This window comes from Mesoplodon mirus (assembly GCF_964341445.2).
Source record: "Mesoplodon mirus genome assembly, chromosome: 12".
Classification (NCBI taxonomy): domain Eukaryota; kingdom Metazoa; phylum Chordata; class Mammalia; order Artiodactyla; family Ziphiidae; genus Mesoplodon; species Mesoplodon mirus.
Genome location: NC_138988.1, coordinates 28447055 through 28464250, shown reverse-complemented (window position 1 = coordinate 28464250; position 17196 = coordinate 28447055). Strand labels below are relative to the sequence as shown.

The following is a 17196-nucleotide window of genomic DNA, read 5'->3' as shown; positions in this document are numbered from 1 at the left end:
TCAGAATGTAAAACATATATCTTTGCTCTGTCAGAAGTGCAGCCTCTTCGGTTGTTTTTTGATCTTAGTGCAGTTTCCTAGGAGAAGCTATATTCATTTGAGTAGCACGTCACTGAGCTCTTTCTAGTCAACCTGGGACATAATCTTTCTCGCTCCTCCACTTGCTTTTCACCACTGCTGCCTCCGTGATTATAACACACACCAGCCAGCATTTCTCTCAACTCTACACACAGCCACCAGTCAAGCAGATATTAGCGTCATCCTATTTGCATCTAAAATCTGAAGACACATTCCCGGGAGAACCCATGCAGAAAATACTGATGAAAGTCAATAATAAGTAAGGGTAGTTGCTATGGCCCACTAAATTCAGCAATATTCTGGTAACCTTCCTGAAAATAAATGCAGGCTGTAAGGGAGTGTTTTTTTTTTTTCTCCAAGTAAATTTCAAAGTATTTTATTCAAACGCCATGCACAGCTCAACAAGATATTAAAAGATGAGCAAGATTTGTTTTTTCTTCTTCAGCAAATATCATATCCTATTAAGCTACATTAACAGTGTAAAATGAATCCTATTTTGATATAAGTTAGACATCAAAAATACATACTTTTTTTAAGAAACTAGGAAATATGTTAGCCATAGTGCTAACCACACTGTGTGAAACTCAAGTAAGTGGGTGTTGGATTGTTAAAATACATAAAAGTTCGACACGCTTACCTAAGCACAAATGTTGCCTCTGAAGAAAATATTAAACAATTACACACCTTGAAATGCAAGCCATTCCAGTGTAGTTTGAGTCATTTGTGGAGAAAACCAGTTGGAAAATTAGTCTTAAAAGCAAGTTATAAATTAGTGCTATTAGAGTAAAATCTGAAATGGAAGAAATTGGCCATATTTTTTGGAAGATTAAATAAACACAGTCATATTGGAAAAACTTGTGTTTGTTGCTTAGCTTTTGTGCTTTCAAAATTAGAATTTCCTTTAAACATTCTCAAAGTCTCTTGTGAATATTTTTCAAAATATGTTAACGGTGGATTAATCAGATTGCTTCAGGAATGCCATATTCTGATTAACTTAATTAACCAGAAAATCTTTCTGCTCCAACCCTTATTGTTGAAATTCTTACTAAAATGCCTTTTTAAGGGAAGCATACTAAGCTTCATCTTCCCTTCATCTTCCCTTCATCCAATCATCTTGGATGATTGAGCATCACACACAGCTCTGAAAGTGAAGCAAAGGGCTTCCCTGGTGGCGCAGTGGTTGAGGGTCCGCCTGCCGATGCAGGGGACACAGGTTCGTGCCCCGGTCTGGGAAGATCCCACATGCCGCGGAGCGGCTGGGCCCGTGAGCCATGGCCGCTGAGCCTGCGCGTCCAGAGCCTGTGCTCTGCAACGGGAGAGGCCACAACAGTGAGAGGCCCGCGTACCGCAAAAAAAAAAAAAAAGAAAGTGAAGCCAAGATTCAGTTACATGGGTGCAGCTATCAGGCCCTATTTGAGGGGGTGGTGATGCAAGCCAAACTTGTGCCCCATCTTCTCCCTCATCTTATTGAGGTATAGAAAGTCTGCCTGACCTGTTTGCAATCAGATTTTCTAAAGGTGGGGGTGGACATGGTAATGTATTAGTCAGGGTTCTCTAGAGAAAAAGAACCAATAGACCAACAGATTAATTCTAAGAAACTGCCTCCTATAATTTTGGAGGCTAGCAAGTCCAAAATCTACAAGGTAGGCTGGAGACCCAGGGGAAAGATGATGTTGCAGCTTTTCTATTCTTTTCTTTTTTAAAGAGTTGTTTTTTTGTTTTGTTTTGTTTTTTTGGCCATGCCACACAGCTTGTGGGATCTTAGTTTCCCAGCCAGGGATTGAACCCAGGCCCTTGGCAGTGAGAGCAAGTCCTAACCACTGGAGTGCCAGGGAATTCCCCTGATGTTGCAGCTTGAGTCTGAAGGCAGTCTGGAGGCAGAATTCCCTCAGGGGAAGTCAGTCTTTTTTCTCTTAAGACCTTCAACTGACTGGGTAAGGCCCTCCCACATTACAGAGGGTAATCTGCTTGGCTCAACATCTAGTGATTTAAATGCTAATTAAATCGGACGTTACTTCACAGTAACGTCTAGATTAGGGTTTGACCGAATACAGTTGATCCTTGAACAACACAGGTTTGGACTGCATGGGTCCACTTTTATGCAGAATTTTTTCAGTAAATATGCACAGTACTACACAATCCAAGATAGGCTGAATCTGTGAATGTGGGACCACAGATACTGAGGACCAACTATGGGACTTGAGCATCCATGGGTTTTGGCATATGCAGGGGTTCCTGGAACCAATCCCCCAAGAATACTGAGGGACAATTGTGTCTGGGGACTGTGGCCTAGCCAAGTTGACACATAAAGTTAATCATCACAGGTGAATTGGATCATTCTTGAAGAAGTCACGAAATAGTCAACATAATAATGAAAAATACATGGAAGAGAGCCAGAGGGCAAGCTCATCTACTTTACGTTAGTATGTCAAGGCAAGAGAAAGGAGGGCAGAAAGGTTGATGTTATGCATATTAGCCAAGGTTTTTTGTTTTTGTTTTTTTTCTTTTAATCAGCTGGTTTAATAATTATCTCCTTACAAGCCCCAAAGCATCAGGTCCATGGTGAGTGTTCTAATGTTCCATAGCTTTGCTCTGGGAACTTTGTGAACTGTCTGGGAGGTGGTAGAAAGATATCCTAACGGATAATAATAACTAGACACTTTCTGTGCATTACCTTTCTCCATCTTCCTAACAACCCTCTGAAGCAGATAGTAATGCATTGTCATTTCACAGATGAGGAAATTAAGAACCAGAGAGGTAAAGTGACCAGCCTATGCTTACTCATCAAGGAAGGGGCAGAACAGTGACACATAGGTCCATAGAATCCCAAAGCCCACATTCTTATCCACTGTATTAAACTGCATCTCTATTTTCCTTTATTAATTCTCAAGTAGGTATCAGTTGTGCACTACAAATAGACTCTGTGCTATTTGGGCTACAAATAAATAGGAAATGACAAGCTGAAGATTGTTGCTGGTCGATTCCCTACCTCTCTCTCTTCTACTTTCCCACTTAAGAAACCCAGCCAAGCCATGTACTGCATGCCGATTGTGTTGTCACTTCCTCATATATTTACTTGAACGGTTGCTGAAAAGTAAAATGAAATCATTCAGGCACAGAAAGGCAGTTTAGGTATAAACAGCCCAAAAGGGCAATATTGATCAAGGGAGCTAAATGTAATGTGTATAACATGGAATACTACACATGGGAGGGTAAAAAAAAAGGCAATCACCCAAAGTCTAACTTGCACACAAATGCAAATCATTCTACTCCTTAAGTCTTCACGGAAGAGTAAACCAAGGAAATAATGCATTTATGCTCTCAAGAAGCTCAGACTCTTGAAGAAACAAAACTCTCCCGGATGAAACAGTAAGGGCAAAAAAAAAAAAAAATCATTCAAACATAGTTGAGTATCAGTAATAAGTGTTCAGGGGCCTCTGGGTGAGAAAGAAAATGTTGGCTAGTAATTGGCCTCAGTCTTCTAGGTTCTCCAAGTAAAGCTGGACTCCTGCAAAGAGGTGATGAAATCAGTCAGTGCCACCTTTCAAAAGTAGCATACCTCAGCCAGAACCTTCAGCTCAAAAAGCCCTGAGAACAATGTGTTGTGACTTTCCAAATTATCTTCACAAGCTTTGCCTTCACAAGTGGCACCCAAGGAAATAAAAGCAACCATGACTGTCATCAACGTTAAATAATAATACGGCCAAGTTGGCAGTGGCAGTTGGCTGTGGTCTCCAGCACCTGTGGGATTTGGACACAGACCAGGGTATCCTGCCACTGTGCTTCTAGATGGTCCATGAAGGCAGGATCTGTCTGGCTCACTCCTGTGCCCCAGTGCCCGATGCATTGCCTGGCATACAGTGGGCTCTCAATAAATCAAGCAAATGAATGAAGCTACCCAATCCAATGAAAAATCGCAGGATAATTTTGGGATGGTATTCATTTACGCAGGTTCTTCCTATATTTTTATTATTCTCTTTTCAAACAGAGAGCCAGACTTTGGGCTTCCTTATCTCAGGGGAGGTCTGAAGGCAGCAGCAATTCCTGTCTTGTGTGGAAACCCAAAGTCACTGAAATGATTATTATGGGTTTTCTGGAGCTGGTGGAGGAGTACCTTTAAAGGTCATAAGAGGCAAGAGGGAAGCATTTCTCAGAGAAGATGGGGAAGAGGACAAATGTTGGGGAAACTGATTAGCTGGGACATAAAGCCCAACCATGGCAGCACTCTGGGGGCATCAAAATCTCAGAGAGTACTACTCTGGGGTGCTTAAGCAGGCTGGAAGCCAGGCACCCAGGCTCCACCTCTGCCCTGACTCCAGTGCCCAAGCCCAAGAAGGTCCTGCAGTGTGATAGAATGGTACCCCATGCTTTCTTTGGGATCATGTGAGACCCATGTGAGACCTTTGCACAGCATCCTTGGTAGAGGGTGGGAGGGAACATGGGAAAGAAAAGTGTTCCAGTAATGACCGAGGTTAAAATTGGACCCACCCTGGCAAGATGAGAAAACTTAAGCAAGGATTTAAGAAAATAATGAAATGCAAGCAGTCTTCCACTTGTGGGATTGTAGGTGGCCAGTCATGCCTACTATAGCAACTTGATTTACAAATTGCAAACAAGTGTAAAGTCCTCAACTGGTGATGCATTTATCACTCGGTTAAGCCAGGCGAGTTGGTAAATATCACTTAGCAGGAAATGCACCCATGCAAAGTTGTGTTAGGGGATGGGGAAGCCAACATCAACCCTGCTGTGGAACAGGACTGACAGAGGGTCCTGACTTCAGTCACATGGGCTTCCAGTTTGGAGCCTCAGGGCAAGATACTCCACAAGGGGCCACATCCAGCAATTTCTTCAGCCCCTTCTTGCCTGACTACTCAAATTATACATCAGCTCCCCAGGATTTAGACATTCATTTCGGTGCTGGGATTTATGGTTCAGTATTACAGCCATCCCACTGCCTAATGATTGGCACCTAACTAGTGCTCATAATAGCAACACAACCAGCAATAACAATGATGAAAATAACAAAAACAATAATAGTGATAACGTTGCTGAGTTCTTACTCTCTTGCAGGGAATGTACTCACCTCTTTACATGGATCAGTCAGATGAAAAACGAAAAACAAAAAGTCTCTTATTTTACCATTTTACAGATGAGAGGATTAGTTTTATCTCACTTTAAAGATAAGGAAATGGTGACTTAGAATGGCTCAGAATGGCTTTAAACTCACCCAAGGTCCCAAGCAAGATGGTAAAGGCAGGATTGTGACCCAGATATCTGACTCCAGAGCTCCTGGTTTTAGCTGTCACAGAAAATTGTCTTAATATGCAATTATTAACAAATAAATAAATTCTAAGTGTTCAAAGATGATCCCAGGTTCAGTGTAACATACTTTGCAAACCACAAAGACCCAGACAGGCCAAGCTTTGCCGTGTCCCTGATGCCCCAGGTTCCCATGAAATGCTGGAGAGAAGGCAACCACTACCCACCTTATCTCCCTGCCTCCAGGTAAACGCCCTTTGAGCTAAAGGAACTAAACACTGTTCCCTATCCAGGCACACACCACAGCAACCAAGGGGGCACTCTTCCGCCTATGACCCAGGACACTCTGCTTTAGGGATTCCCAAGAGGGGTTGGGCTTTGGGCTTGGGGCATCTCCCCTGGGAAGAGACATCACATCTGCAGGAAAGAGGTAGTTTGAAGTACAAAATATAATATTTTATATTAAAATATAAAAATTGTAATATTACGTATTTATAAAAATATAATTTTTTTGGAAAAGTGTAAATTACCTATTGTTTTATAATATACCATATATGAAAGATCATGAAATCATCTTGGGTGGTGGGAAGGTATGCAAGATGAGTGATTTTCAAAGATGAGGAGACTAAGCTTTGATAACAAGAACTAAAACCTCTGTGAGGGGAGTCCTTATCTTAGTTTGGGTTGTGGAAGTGTTAAAATGTTCTATGGCTAGTAGGCATGGCGAGAGTAATGAGAAAGTGGAGTAGGGAAGGGAAGGGAAGGAGGGGGACTCAGGGGAACTCTGGAGATCCGGTAGGTCAGTGATTCTCAAAGTGTGGTCCCCAGACCAGCAGCATCAGCATCGCCTGGGAATTTGTTAGAAGTGCAAATTCTCAGGTCCCCACCCCAGACCTGCTGAATGAGAAACTCTGGAGTGGGCCCAGCGTGTTGGATTTTACCAAGCCCTCCTGGGATTATGATACACACTAAAGTGTAGGTGTAGGACACTCAGAGTTGTCCTGATCAGGCAAGGGAGCCAAGAGTGTTTACACCCCACCCCACAGCTGTCAATCATTGGTTCTGGGCTGAGTGGTTGGGGTGGAGGGAATGTGTGGTGGGAGAGAAAACCCACCGGCAGCTCGTGTTTATGACGATGGCAAGAGATCCAAGGGGACTTCGTGGGGGGGGGGTTCCCTTCTTTTCCAAAGTGGTCAGTGAGGCCAGTGTGACTTGCCCAAAGCCACACAGCTGATCGGTGCCAGAGCCAAGATTCAAATTGAGTTCCATCTGAATCAGTCTTTTAACCAAAATACCACACCACTTTGAGGGGGCATGAATAAAAAGATTGATGTGCACACACTGCTACACCAGCTCAGGAGCCCCTTCCCTTTTCTCCCCTGCCCCTCCCCGCCTCAGCTCTTTTCCTCAAGTAAACATTCTCTCCGAATGAACCAGTCACTTAGGTTAAAATATCAATGAAGTAAGTTAGTGTACCAACCTGCCTATCAACGATAAAGCTACATCCCTCATTTAGAGCAACAGTCCTCAACCTTTTAGGCACCAGGGACCAGTTTCGTGGAAGACAGTTTTTCCACGGACGGTGGGGGTGAGGGATGGTTCAGGCGGTAATGCGAGTGATGGGGAGTGACAGGGAGCGGCCGATGAAGCTTCGCTCGCTCGCCCGCCGCTCACCTCCTGCGCTGTGTGGCCCGGTTCCTAACAGGCTGCAGACCGGTACCGGTGCACGGCCAGGGGGTTGGGGACCCCTGATTCAGAGCATGCCATGGTCTCTAACCTAACAAATCAGTGAAGGCATAAGAAGTTTTCTCTTAGAATTTTCCATGAATAACACATTCTAAATAGAATATCAAATATGGAAAGGCTTGCCTTCTAGTTCTGTCTGTAATGTTACCTATTTATATACTGATGAAAGGAAGCATGTAAAATGAAGATTATACAAATTTGTTTTGCAAATAATCCAATATAACTGCTTGGAAAGGATCATGATCTATGGAAGGTTTTCTAAATAATAGCCTTTCTGTTAATAATGTAGCAGCAACCGGGAGAAACTGGGAGAATAGTTACTTCATAAATGTGGATTATTCAGCGTAACTGATCGACAACTGCCATGTAACATGTAGTGTGTCATTTCTCAATTTGGGTTTCATAGATAACCCAAGAGTTCATAGATTTTATACTGCAGTTCATGCGTTGCACAAGTATTTCATATTTTCACCTAAATTATAATCTAAATTGCTGTGATATATCCTAGTTGAAAGACAGTTTGATAGAATTAGACTCTAGTTTATCAATTGGTGTTTCTGTAGTTAGGATCCCTAGATGTACTGCTTATGGTCCACCACTATTTCCTGAACGGAATCTATACAATACTAAAGCATGACAGCCACTGTGTAGTGGCTTAAGACAATTTCTACTAAAAGTGTCATCCCTAGATCATCAGCATTGGCATCTCTAGGGGGATGGTTAGATATGTAGAACTCAAGCTCCATCCCACATTTACTGAATCAGAATCTGTACTGGATTCCAACACAGACAGTGCAGGCATTGGATCCCAACTCCAACACTTAGCAAATGTGCTATTTAACCTTTTTCAGCCTCAGATTCCCCAACTGTAAATGAAGATAATAATATAAAATCCTACTTCAGAGGTTGGCTGTGAGATTAAATGAAAGAATGCACTGAAAAGTTGTCACTCATACAGTGTAACCCAATGCTCTCAATAAATGTTAGCTATTATATTTTCCTCAAAACAATAAGAATAGAAAAATCTTGTTGTAAAGGTGATTTTCTATTTTAGCCAATAAAATGATGCATCTTCAAAAATGCTCATGGCTGACATTGCCCTCAATGTTCGGAGAAGACACACTCAGATTTCCTACTAATTTGTTAATGGATGATAGACCCAATATTGATTTGCTTAATGGCAATGTGCAACCTAATAGTTTATCAAATTCTTTTTGTAGTGAAAGTAGATTTCCAGAAACAGCATTTAAGCTCTGCTTCATAGAAAAATGCTTTTGTTTGATGCAGAAATGAGGAGAGTAAATTGGAAACTCTCCTATTGGCAGACTTGCATTCAGAATAAAACTCAGTCCATACAATTCATAATTACATCTTTTCTTCAAAACCCCTCAAATATTGACTCATATTTTAAAACATGACGTCAAGCCCAATTCAATGTGACTGAAATTAAGCCACACAGACAGCCTCATCATGTTGTTATGGCAACCTCTCACACAACTGTCCTTGTAGTTGTTGAACAATTGCTAATTTCCTTGCTTTGCAAGGAAGCCTGAGTTGCTTTCCCAGAAGGCTCATCCTGGTAACAAAGAAAACTGTGTATGATAGTAATAGAAATGGTCACAACAGTAACTTTTGGAAGAATAAGATTTCATTATTAGTCACACTTTGCATTTCAATTTGTTTTCTTCTTCATCATGCCACTTGTGGTGGCCTTGGCTTCCAACAGCCCAGCTGACTTCAGCAATAAAGGGTCTGGTTGGAATTTTGCTTCCTTTTCTAAAACCCAGGCTAGTACAAAACACCAAAATTGTCTGCAACTGGAAAAGGATTTTAGGCCCATCTGTGATTACAAACTGAGCATCTCGAAGGCTGAGATGGTAGCTCTCTCTTCTCTGTGTCCTTCAGTCTAGCCACCATGTTTACTGGATGAACGACAGAGAATCAATGAAATTCTAAGGTGTATTTTAACATTATTTCCATCTTTTCCATAGTACGTAAGAATTATTTTAATATTTTACTTTTGCAGGGTTCCAGGAGAATAATTCATGAAACAAATCAGGAATACTGAAGGTAAGATGTTCAAAACGGAATACCTTTATTCATCAAACAGTAAAGCCTAAGGATTTGTTCTAGATTAAAGGAAACCAAAGAGACATGATAACTAAATACAATGTGGAATCCTCAGTTAAAACCTGGATTGGAAAAAAAAAGGTGCTGGTGGGGGTAAGTTATAAAGGACATGACTGGGACAACTGGAGAAATATGAATATGCTCAGAATATTAGATGATCTTAAATTAAGGTTAAATGCCCCAAATATACAGTCATGGCATATTGTTGGTTGTGTAGGAGAATTTCCTTGTTCTCAGGAGATGACTGTTGAAGGATCTGTTACAGTGTCTGCAACCAATTCTCAAATGGTTCAGAAAAATTATGTATATATACATATATACGTTACACACACATATGCACACACATTTACACAAAGATATAGGGAGAGAAAAATAAAGAAAGCAAATGTGGCAAGGTGTTAACAACGGATGAATGTAGGGTGAAGAGTAGAAAGTTGATTGTTGTACTACTCTTGCAAATTTTCTCTTAGAAACCGAAAGTGAGAGTGGGGAGTCCTTTACGGTGAAAAGCTTCGAATCTGTAGGGAGAGAAATGGCAAAAAATAAAGATGTGGTAACTGGGTAACAGGAGAATATGATGATCTGATAGTGTATGAAATCATACAAAAAATTTGGGGAGACTGAAAGCATCCACGTGAGTCTCCACAGAGACTATATTTGACCCAAAATATATAAATAGATTTTACTACGCACAAGAAAATACCTTTAAAATAACAGGACTAAAGTGAAATAATCCAAGACATCTATGGAAGTGCCAGAAATAGTCATTAAAGCAAGTCAAGAGAGAGGAATAGATATCTTGGGGGTTTTTTGTTTGTTTGTTTGTTTTTTTGAGGTATGCGGGCCTCTCACTGCTGTGGCCTCTCCCATTGCGGAGCACAGGCTCCGGACGCGCGGGCTCAGCGGCCATGGCTCACGGGCCCAGCCGCTCCATGGCATGTGGGATCTTCCCGGCCCGGGGCATGAACCTGTGTCCCCTGCATCGGCAGGTGGACTCTCAACCACTGTGCCACCAGGGAAGCCCAGGAATAGATATCTTGGACCTGTCTTCTTAGATGACGTGTCCATAAACAGAGGACTGGCAGAGCTGGGAACCTCGGCTTTCAACCACTCGTGTAAGCACTGACATCAATTGCATAACCTCTTGCAAAAATGCCTACTCCCATGCAATCACTGAACTCATGAGCTCATAAACTTTCTGAACAGCAGAAAAAAATCCAATAAACCAATATTGTTTCTCAAATTCATCTTAATAATGGATGTAAATCTGACAAATGCTCCTTTTACTCATGTCTGTTCTTGTAAATTGTTTTTGGATTTTAAAAAATTGATCAGTCTATTTCTTCTTTCAGTTACATTCTTCAAAAATCATTAATAGGCAGTGTAATAGACTGGTAAAGGGTGTGAGCTCTGAAGAGTCAGACTACCAGAGGTTGAAATTTACTAGCGATCAGATCTTTTAACCTGAATCTTCTCGTCCTCATCTGTAAAATGGGAAAAAGAAATATTTGGAATCTCACAGACTTCCTGTGCTAATTTAAAGTGATGCTTTGGGACAAAGTCAGGCATTTTCTAGCCACCAATGAACATCAGCTAAGATCATTTATAACTCATTTCAATATATCTACATGCACTTATTTTCTAAAACAAGTGATAGGAATATTTACAAGCTGCACAGAGCAGAATTCCTTGCCTACAGTAAAAAAAAGCTAATAAGAATACTAACTCATAATCATCTACCTGGATGCCATATAGAGTGGGAGGAACTACATAGGCTTTGGAGTTTTAGAAACCTGAGTTTAAATCTTTGATTTCTTCTCTTTAGCTACGTGCTCTTTGGCAACTACTGAAGATCTTTCTGGTTCCATATCCTCATCTGCACAATGGGATAATATCACCTTCCCTATATTGAGATGACAAATTGTAGGTACAATGCCTGTCACACTGCAGGCACTCAGGCAATAGTAGCTAGGATCATTCTCATTCTACTGGCCAACTGAGCAGAAAAGTTTGTCCAATAACAAATATACCAAATTTTAACAATAATAATATTTCAGGTAGCTTCAGATATAGTCCATAGCAACTGCAAGTATTTATTACAGCTTTTAGTAATTGGCTTTGTAAACACATTAATTGCTTTGCTTTGCTTTGCTTGTACCAGTTTTTTAAGTGCACTATTCACAAAGGTACAGCTTGATCAACTTTTACACAGCACATACATACACATCCATGTACCCAACACCCAGATCAAGATATAGAACATTTCCAGGATTTTCAGGACCTTTCCAATCATTACTCATCCCTAGGGGTAATCACTACTCTGACTTCTATCTCCACAATTCAGTTTTGCCTATTCTTGAAACACATAAATGTAATGGTACAGTGTGTATACTTTTTTTTTTTTTGTGGTAAACAATATGTACTCTTTTGAAAACACATTAAAAATTCCAGTGGTTTTTTTTTTTTTTTTGGCGGTACGCGGGCCTCTCCCTGTTGTGGCCTCTCCCGTTGCGGAGCACAGGCTCCGGATGCGCAGACTTAGCGGCCATGGCTCACGGGCCTAGCCGCTCCGCGGCATGTGGGATCTTCCCGGACCGGGGCACGAACCCGTGTCCCCTGCACCAGCAGGCGGACTCTCAACCACTGCACCACCAGGGAAGCCCTCAGTGTGTATTTGATGAGGTATATTCCTGGGCTCTTCCCCTTTGTGTTATTATTTTTTACTTATAATTGGAAATCCCTTGTCTTGGTTTCATATTCACCTGCTGTTGGTTTCAGAACAATTTTCTGGACATGCTATGAAATTAATGGACTGCATCCAACCATCTTTAAGGAACTAAATGATTACTACTTGTATTGTTGTATTGAAAGGAAAAACATGGGTGTGGGCATTCAAGTACATCCTCTAGAAAAAGAACACACAAGTGGCTGCTGGGTGCTATTATATAACCAGCAGGCATATTCTGATATATAAGGTTTAAAGGATAAATATTTCCTTTTGGGGGGAAAAAAAGCAAAAATCCAGTTGTGTAGAGTTTGGGGAAAAGAATACACAGATTGAATAAAATATAACTCCAGGAGATGGCTGAAAGGACAGAATTAAAGAAGCAAAAGAAGCAAGAAATTATGACAAAGCCTTCTAAAACTACAATAGGATGTTATGCCCAAGGAAAAAAGGCCACTTTTGCTAAACCAGGGTTGAGAACATGTTATGAAAGATGCAAAGAACAGTGAATATGGAACTACTATTTTGTCTCTGCCTTTAACAGAAAGAATGAAGGAAGTAGGAGCTCAGTAAGACAAATATTAATGAGTCTCTGGGAATATCAAGAAACAGAATTAATAATAGGCAGGTAAAATAATACTTATACAATTTAAATATTTATAAATCAGCAGAGTTGGATCAGATTCATTTGAACATATTCAAGGAACCGGATAAGGCAGGACGTACCTCCAATACTAGTGTTTGTCGTGGAGACTTATGTACCAGGGGAATTTAAGCAGGCTGATTTAGTGTTGGAGATAAAGCAGCCAAAAGCAGATCCGGGAAAAGGTGGGCTAGTTAGCGTATCCAAACTACCACTCAAAAACCTTAAATGAAATCATAAATCAGCCGTGAACACCTTGAGGAAAATAACAGAGTAAGTAATAGCCAAAGAGGTTCATAAAAAATAGAGCCTGTCAAAGCAACTTAATCCATTTTTGGATATGCTAAGAAATTTGGGGAAGGTAATGGATGTTACAGACATCATTTAGGGAGGCCCTGCAGTTACCACCAGATGATTCATTTTGGACCCATCTTGTTGATGCAGTGGCTGTTGTTCTCACATTTTCCAGCAGTGGAAGGCAATTTTACTTGCACACTTAATATGTGGGGATAGGACTGTCTATTTATTCCCCATGACATCCCAGCATGGAACTTAGTTATCGGGTAAATGCAGTGTGCACCCAGAAATACAAAGTAAATATTACCTAAATGAGAACGAGATGTACAGATAATACTGGAACAAACTGGACTGACATCTTTTGGAAGAAAAGTGTGTGTGTGTGTGTGTGTGTGTGTGTGTGTCTGCAATTATCAGCATAACTCAGGCAAAACCAAATGTTTTTGTTTGAATTCTCATATAATTATGAAAAATATTAAAGCATGTGGAAAAAAGGCCCTATTAAAAATGTGCAGATCTGATCATGTCAGCAGGTCCTGCTGAAACCAAACAATGACTTCCCATTGCTCTTAGACCAGAATGCTTAACCTGACTAGCAGGCCTGCCTAGTATGGCCTGTGCTTACCTCTCAGTCTCACTCACACCCCACTCCTCCTCCTCTGAGTAAGCCAGTTCCCCTGGCCTTCTTTCAGTTCTTTCAAGGCATCCTGTTATTCTTGTCACTGGGCCTTTGCACATGCTGTCCTCCCTTTCACTTACTTATTCATTCTTCAGCTTTCTATTCAAATCCCACTTTGTGGAGGGGAAGCCTTTTTAACCTCTCAGGCCATATGATTCCTAGTGTATTTTGCCCTAATAAAATTGTGTCCTTCCCCGAAGTGTTTATTTTGGAATGTTAATTTAATACTCATTTTAAATAATTAATATAGTCCTTCCCTACTAGACTGTAAGCCCCACAAGAGGAGGGACTGAGTAGGAGTTTTTTCAAGATTGTATCCCCAAGACCTAGCACAGTATTGAGCACAATATTTGTGATCTGATAAAAAATAATTAGCAATATATACACAGATGAGTTCCCTTCATAAAGCGTTAACTGGAAAGAACATCCTTCCATCCTGATTATTATAATATTCTCCAGTCTTCTTTTCAAGCAGAATAATGGGAAAAAGTCTTTAATGAGGATCTTGTTGACAGAGGTGTAAAAACACAAGGCAGCTAAAACTCGAATTGTTGAATTCTACATTTGCACATTATATTTACCTCTGATGTGTTCCATAACTTCATTTCATGGTGATAATGAATCTGTGGGAAATTAGCATTCTATCGCTCTTCACATAAGAGAGTTAGTGAAGGTTTTCCAAGCTTCAGGCAGGAAACGAAATATTTTTCGGGTAACTAACTTTGTAACATACCCTTACTTCTTCAGCAGTGTTCATCTTTACACCTTGGAGGGATGGAAACCTAGGATTAGAGAGAGCCATCAAGTTGGAGACGATATTTTATTCTAAGATCAGTCGCGGATGGGAAATTTTCTCCTTTTAAAATAACATTTTGATGTCGAGATTTTTTTAAAATATGAATTTTTAAGTTCATAGGTAACCAAACTGCTGTACGTGCGGTTTTGATATAGTCAAGGTCACACAGAAATTAATGACCCAGCGGGGACTAGAATTCAGGTTTCTGGTTTCAGTCTATTGTTCTTCCACTAGTTCCTTCCTTCATTCAACAAATGAAACCTGAAGGGCTCCTGTGAGTCTGGCACTGTGCTAGGCACTGTGGAAACAAAAATGAAGGAACTGTGCTTGTCCTTGTGGAATTCATTACTCCATGGGAGAAACCAGGCAAGAAGGAATGATTACAGTACAGCTGTGATGAATGCTGTTTGTAGCAGCCGTGGTTGGTGCCCCAAGCTGAATGCTGTCAGCCCTCCTCTGACTTCAGCTGCAGCTGTGGTGGACAGCTCCATGCCTGCTGACGGCTTCCTGTGCAGGAGCTCGCTTAGAAGAGAGAGCTGTGACCGCCCTGAAGATCAACCCTCAACCAGAGGGGAATGCAAGTTTGTGGATAAATGTCCCATCCTCCCATCCTTCAGAAGGACAATTCTGAGGTGTGTTCTACGCAGTGCCTCAGAGAGTCCCCTGGAGATTGAGCCTCAGGTGTCCACAGCAATACTCAACTCAATAATGTACCTTTACTGGCTTTTTCTCCTTCCCAGGCTCACTTTCACTACTCCCTCACTTCCGCTTCCTAAGATCATCTCCCAAATAAACTCCCTGCACCCAAGCCTTTGTTTCAGGCTCTGCTTTTAGGGGAGCTGATACAACCACAGTAACAGTGAATGAACACATGAGTGAGTTAGTGAATGCAGAGGAGACACTAGGGCCAAGGTTGCAAACTGGAGCATCTTTTGTTGCCTATCCCCAAGGTCTCTGTCTATAGTGCAATGGTGTGTGTGTGTGTGTGTGTGTGTGTGTGTGTGTGTTTAAACCTACTTGAAGATCATGTGGTTAAGTGTTGGGTGTGAGGATGCAAGAAGGGAGCATCCAGGTCAGAGGTGAATTGCTTTCCTGAAGAAATAGATACGTAGGGCTTCCCTGGTGGCGCAGTGGTTGAGAGTCCGCCTGCCGATGCAGGGGACATGGGTTCGTGCCCCAGTCTGGGAAGATCCCACATGCCGCAGAGCAGCTGGGCCCGTGAGCCATGGCCGCTGGGCCTGCATGTCCGGAGCCTGTGCTCCACAACAGGAGAGGCCACAACAGTGAGAGGCCCGCGTACTGCAAAAAAAAAAAAAGAAAGAAAGAAAAGAAAAGAAATAGATACATATGTGTGGGAAGAAAGGAAAGATCCAGGAGCAGAGAAGGCTGGGCTGGCACACCTGTGGCCTAGATAGGAGAATAATGGAAAGGGGGAAACAGTGAGCAGAGGAGAGGGTGGAAAAGATCTGGGTATTGAGGATTGCTTTTGATAGAAGGAGTGTTATGGTGTGATATAAAATCCCCTGAGTTTTTCCCAAGCATAGTCTGGGCCCTGTGTGCCTCCCAAGCTGCTGGGACCATGCACACAGGACCATGGTTTCAGAGTCACTTCTGTGACTCCAGTTTGAGCTTGTGGGAACTGCTGTTGCTCACAACGATCCCTACCAAACAAAGGACATTGCATGAGAAGTCAAACAACAAAGGTGAAATAAAATGTCTGGCTAGGGCTAGCATTTCTTAGGCTTTTCTATGAAAACTAGTGCTTATTTACAAGTCATGCCTTACAGAGCTGGAATAAAGATTTAGCATGAGGGAAATATTCCCAATCAACATAAACTGGATCCAGTCACTCCCCTATGATGCTTTCCATCGTATTGAGATGATGTCTGCGTTGGCGTACCAACATCCAGCATAGTTCCTAGCACACAGTGGTACTCAATATACGTTTATGAAAGACAGTTGGGAAGAAAAGGAAGAAGGGAGAGAATAAGTAGTTAGATAAACAATCAATGCATCATCAATCAAAAAATCTTAACAATGGTGTAAACTCAATGCACAGAACCCAGGAAATTAAATCTTTATGAGGATGAGAACAATAGCATAATTCAGGATCTCCTTGGATCCTTTGGTTGGAGATGGATAGGGAGACAAGGAGTAGGTGGCAGAAGCTCTATGTTCCCATGCAGGAAGTAGAAAAAGGTATTTTTTTTTTCCTTCAGAAAACATCAGTGGGTAAGATGATGCTCTCTTATTGGTAACGAGATTTGGGGTTCTTTCCAGAGAGTGACAGAGACCCTTCCAGCAAATCTTGTGGTCTTTGATGTGAGCACTGCCGAGAAAATACCTTCCACTGAGCAAGTATGGGAGAGAAACTTGAAGAAGGTATTTCATGTTCTCCTTTGTTGCGTCTTTGATGTACACAAAGGATTTGGTCCTAGAAGATGAAGACTTTATCCATTTTCTTCTTGCTGAGGAGAGCTTTGTTCTGTGTTTCCCTGTTGGGCATGATCCTGGTGAGTAGGTGACAGATAATTATAGGGTTTTCTCATTATCCAAGTAACCATTACCCAAGTCTCCATAGGCAACAGGTTGCATAGAAAAGTAAAAGTCACTATAACACAAAAATATTGACTAAGAAACTTACCATTTATGATAATACCCCTGACTAAAATATGCCCTGCCAATTACAAATACCCATGTTACACTTCAAATTCAAAGCAAATCAACTGTGAAGACAAACTCAAAATCTTTTAAAGGATACAGTTTCATAAAGTCAGTCAAAGTGATTGAGAAGGGAGAAGTGTTCCCAAGTACTGACATAGGCTTTGGCAAATGACAAACTG

At 41.4% G+C, this 17196-nt stretch overlaps 1 long non-coding RNA gene across 1 annotated transcript in view; it reads left to right on the top strand.

The window, feature by feature from the left end:
* Positions 1 to 16727, top strand: part of LOC309813423 — a 58034-nt gene extending 41307 nt beyond the window's left edge. Inside the window, exons 2-3 of the long non-coding RNA XR_014295496.1 lie at positions 9110 to 9153; positions 16634 to 16727. This is a non-coding gene — a long non-coding RNA (uncharacterized lncRNA). The remainder of the gene's footprint in view (positions 1 to 9109; positions 9154 to 16633) is intronic.
* Positions 16728 to 17196: the final 469 nt, after the last annotated feature.